The sequence below is a fragment of the Sceloporus occidentalis genome, unplaced genomic scaffold (assembly GCF_023333645.1).
Source record: "Sceloporus occidentalis isolate IW3139 unplaced genomic scaffold, rSceOcc1.0.p SCAF_21, whole genome shotgun sequence".
NCBI lineage: Eukaryota > Metazoa > Chordata > Lepidosauria > Squamata > Phrynosomatidae > Sceloporus > Sceloporus occidentalis.
Genome location: NW_028317001.1, coordinates 4,738,965 through 4,744,567, shown reverse-complemented (window position 1 = coordinate 4,744,567; position 5,603 = coordinate 4,738,965).

Here is a 5,603-nt window from a genome sequence, read left to right as displayed (position 1 = left end):
TTAGATGCACTCACTAAAGCTTGCCCAGAAAAGCCCAGGATAAGTTTGGCTTAGGGTTAGAAATGGTTTGAAGGTACACAACCACAACAATGTGTAACATGTGTGCGCACTGGGCAAGTAGTCACACTCTCTCAGCCTCAGGGGAAGGCCAGGGCAAAGACCCTTTTGAGAGCAACCTTGCCAAGAAATATATTTGGACAAAGGGTTGTTGTGTGCCTCCAGGTCTTTTGGAGGATGTAAAGTCTGTGTAAAATTACCTCCGGGTTACGTTTGTAAGGTGTATGTGAAATATAAATGAATTTCAGGCTTAGACATCCAAGGTGTTTCGATGCGTATTTGCAAATAGGTTTGCCTTAGTCGGAAAAGACTTGAAGGCACACACCAAACCACAACGTTTATATACTTATATTTGTATTTATATTTATATTTATATTCAAACATATAGGTCCAATAGAGAGAAACCAGTCGCAGCATTGATGGCGGATGGCCATACAGGTGTTGCAGACTTCTGGGTCTTCTTTAAACCATGAGGATGCTGACATTGTCAAACAAAGAAAAGCAAATGAAATTAGTTTAAACACCCAAGAGCTGGAGTATGGAGACCAAGGGGACAGCCACAACTTTACATTATTATTATTATTATTATTATTATTGATGGATGGATGGTCAATCTCAGAGCCGAATTCAAATCCAGCGCCATTTGACCAGGCTGGTTCTTTCCCTCATATTCAAATTATGCTCCTGATCCTATTAGGGTTGAATAATCCAATATCTGAACCTTCTCATTTGGCAGAGAGTGATACACACACACACACACACACACACACACACACACACACACACGCCAACCCTGGTCTTGAAAGAGGAACACGTCATGCTCGACGCATATGGAATACATTTAGCCCAAATCAAGTTTTGATTAAATGGCATAAATATGATGGATTTGACTATGGATGCCCTTTCGGAGCGCATATCGTAGGGGGGGAAATCCCGTTTGAAGAAAGGTCGCCGTGTTGATCCAAAAACATACGTTTTGATTACCGCAGTAAATTCCAATTTCAGGGAATCCAACCAGCAACCAAATTTATATATTTATACATATGTGTGTGTGTGTGAAATAATTTCGGAGGACGGAGATGGAAAAGAAGGGGTCTAAGAGGTTAACTCTTTCCTAAACCTATAGGTGGCAACCCTAAACATGTTAAGGATGCATTTGCAGAACGGGCATTTATGTGTGTATGATGGATGGATGGATGGATGGATGGATAGATAGATAGATAGACAGAGAGACAGACAGACAGACAGACAGACAGACAGACAGACAGACAGAGAGAGATATATCATTCCTGTCTGTCTGTCTGTCTGTCTGTCTATCATCTATCTATCCATCCCTCCATCTAGCTGTCACCTGATCTATCTTTCTATCCTGTCTGTCTATCTGTCCATCTGTCTATCCTATCTATCTATCCATCTATTTGTCACCTGATCTATCCATCCATCCCATACACACACACACACACACACACACACACACACACACACACACGTGCGCACACACACACACACACACACACAAATGGGATGGATAGACAGACAGACAGATATCTATATCGATCTGGAGGTATCTATCCGGAGACCTGTGTGTTCGCATATCTGACTGCTTCGTTTAAGACCTCCTACCACTCAGTTCACAATAGCCGCGAAATCCGAACCCAGAACCGTTTACCCAACAGATAATAATCCTGGCTATTCATATAATGTTAGAGATCCATGGGCCTCTCACGCTGCACAGTTTTAGCACCTCCAATTGTCCAGATTTGGCACAAACAGTCGTATACATTTCCTATTTTCCCACTTTCCCAGATGCTTTTAAAACGTCCCAGGCTGCATCCGCATTGCAGACATGATGCAGGTCGACTCCACTTCGAAGGCCATGGCTCCATCCTATGGAAACCGGGGACTTTGTGGCACCAGAACCCTCTGATGGAGAAGCCTAATGATCTCCCCAAACTACAAATCCCATTGCATTGAGCCATGGGCCGTTAAAGCGGTGTCAAACGGCATTAACTCCGCAGTGCGGATGCAACCTGGGTTTCACTGCTGCCCCAGCTATGAACCCAATGAATGACTTCTGGTTAGTCGACCTCCTCCCTCAAAGGTTTATTATGAGGATCTACTAAGGGAGGCAATGCATTGTATGACCATAGTTTGACTTCATTTTATCACACAGACCATCCAGATTATTACTGTTTATTCATTGTAATGGCTTCCAGATCTTTCTCCAGCCCTTGATACCTACAAAAGGGAGGGAAAAACAGAGTCTAATATTTTTATATTGGCTATAAACTGGAATATATGCGCATGTGTGAGTGCGCGTGTGCATACATATATATATGGGGGCGTGCGTATTCACATGCATTCAATATACTGTATATCGTAACCCGATTATTCAGTGTATTTAACAAGATATTTCTCTATTCGCCAGGTATATCCCCGCCGGTAATTGTATCCCGCGACCTTCCACCCGACGTGATTTCCACCGTATATTATTTGCACAATCGGTTCCATAGGCTGTAAAACGACATTCGACTGTTTAGATGTAAATAATATATTGAGTGGTTTAAACCCGGTTTCGGTCGTGTAGATTTCTGGCTGTTAGCGCTTAGTTCAGAAAGAAAGAGATGAGAAACCGGGAATGGAAAAGAGATTTGTGTTTTTTGGAGTTGCAGTTCCCTGCGGAAATATCCATTTTGTAACTCTCCCCAAACTGGCAAGAGAACAGAGGAGAGGCCTTGCCTTGGAAACCCATTCGGTTCCAGCTTTTGTGGTGCCTTTTAGCAAAAGAGAAATAAAATGCAGGCCCTTATTTACTTAGTTACTTACTTATTTACTTACTCTTTTCATTTATTATATATTCTGGGACACTGGAGGAAAGCGCATGGCTAAAAATGCACACATTTAATAAAGGTTGGGAAATTAAGGTGGTAGATTATGTTGTTGTTGTGTGCCTCCAAGTTGTTTCCAACTTATGGCGACCCAAAGCTTCAATCTGTTATGGGGTTTTCTTGGCGGGATTTGTCCAAAGGAGTGTTGCCATTGCCATGCTCTGAGGCTGAGAGAGTGTGACGTGCCTAAGATCACCCAATGGGTTTTCATGGCCAAGCCAGGATTCGAACCCTGGTCCCCAGAGTCATAGTGCAATGTTCAAACCGCTACGCTACACTGGCTTGACAAACACTAAGTTAAAACCCAAGATCAAAAATGAACCAAAGCATAGCTATACAGTCATCCCTCCACATTTGTGGCTTTGGCTTTTGCAGATTTGATTAATATATTCTCTCTACGAATCTCTAAGTCCTCTGGCGCAAATTTTCTGGAGGCTGACCATAGAATCACGCTGGAGGACCTAGAGATTCCTAGAGAGAACACTTCTCTAGGCATTTGTAGGTCCTCCAGAGTGACTCTTTGGTCAACTTCTGCTGCATGTTGACCATAGAGTTGATCTGGAAGACCTAGAGAGATTCCTAGAGAAAACACTTATCTAGGCATTTGTAGGTCCTCCAGAGTGACTCTTTGGTCAACTTCTGCTGCATGTTGACCATAGAGTTGATTTGGAAGACCTAGAGAGATTCCTAGAGAAAACACTTATCTAGGCATTTGTAGGTCCTCCAGCGTGACTCTTTGGTCAACTTCTGCTGGATATTGACCATAGAGTTGCTCTGGAAGACCTAGAGATTCCCAGAGAAAACACTTCTCTAGGCATTTGTAGGTCCCCCAGAGTGATTCTATGGTCAACCGCTGCTGCATGTTGACCATAGAGTTGCACTGATGAGCCTAGAGATTCCTAAAGAAAATACTTATCTGGATATATGTGGGTCCTCCAGCGTGACTCTATGGTCAACTTCTGCTGGATATTGACTACATAGAGTTGCACTGGTGGACCTAGAGATTCCTAAAGAAAACATTTATCCAGGCATCTGTAGGTCCTCCAGCGTGACTCTATGGTCAACCTCTGCTGGATGTCGACCATAGAGTTGCTCTGGAAGACCTAGATATTCCTAGAGAAAACACTTCTCTAGGCATTTGTAGGTCCTCCAGCGTGACTCTATGGTCAACCTCTGCTGGATGTCCACCATAGAGTTGCTCTGGAAGACCTAGATATTCCTAGAGAAAACACTTATCTAAGCATTTGTAAGTCCTCCAGAGTGACCCTATGGTCAACCTCTGCTGGATATTGACCATAGAGTTGCTCTGGAAGACCTAGAGATTCCCAGAGAAAACACTTCTCTAGGCATTTGTAAGTCCTCCAGAGTGATTCTATGGTCAACCTCTGCTGGATATTGACCATAGAGTTTCTCTGAAAGACCTAGAGATTCCTAGAGAAAACACTTCTCTAGGCATTTGTTGGTCCTCCGGAGTGACTTGGTCAACTTCTGCTGGATATTGACCATAGAGTTGCTCTGGAAGACCTAGAGATTCCTAAAGAAAACACTTCTCTAGGCATTTGTAGGTCCTCCAGAGTGACTCTATGGTCAACCTCTGCTGGATATTGACCATAGAATTGTGCTGGAGGGCTTAGAAATGCCTAGGGAGGTGTTCTCTATATATAATTTGCAATTTTCCCACTTTCCCAGGGGCCCTGCATCCCAAACTCCAGTGAATGTGCATTTGGGACAACAGTGACCCATAGGGCCAAATGTGTATCTCTCCGCTCTGCCCTCGTTCCTTCTTCTTTGGAGAGGAAAGAAATACTCATTCCCCAGCCTTTGCAAACCCACAGATATTTTCATTTTGTTGGCTGGACGTTTTCTCTCTCCCAAGCCCTGGCTGCATAAACACAAGAGAAGATTGTTTATCGAGATTATATACACTGTAAAAGCCGCTTGGATGTATCAGAGAGTGGTTTGTTGGCAATCATTTGTTTTTAATAGAGGACCCACTTAAAGGAACCTGTTAATAAGGAGATGGCGACCTTTGTCAAGAGAGCGGCTCCTCCTTGCCTTTCGTAACCGAAATTGTTTTTATAACTGAAGATTGTGACATTTATAATGGTCATCCTCATGAGACCAAAAGGAGCACGGTCTTAAATTGCGCACGCATGGATATCTATGGGTCGGAACGGTCCGCACTGGGAGCACATTTCACCAAACTACAAATCCCAGGATTCTGTAGGATGGAATCACGACTGTTAAAGTGGTGTCAAACCGCATTCGTTCTACATATATGGGGGTCGACATATATGGAGTGTCATCTACACCCCACGGATGCCCGCATGGCATAATGGTTTGAGTGCTGGACTATGACTCTGGAGGCGAGGGTTCAATTCCCCATTCAGTTATGAAAACCCACTTAGGTGACTTTGGTCAAGTCACACTCTCTCAGCCTCAGAGGACGGCGATGGCAAACTCCCTCCGAAGAAACTTGCCAAGGAAACCACGCGATAGACTTGCCTTGGGTCACCGTAAGTCAGAAATGACTTGAAGGCACACGACGCACAAGCTGGATATGAATCAGATCAGTAGAGGAATAAATTAAATAGGTTCAGCTGTTGTTGTTGTGTGCCTTCACATGATTTCTAAATTATAGCGACCCTATCTTGGGGC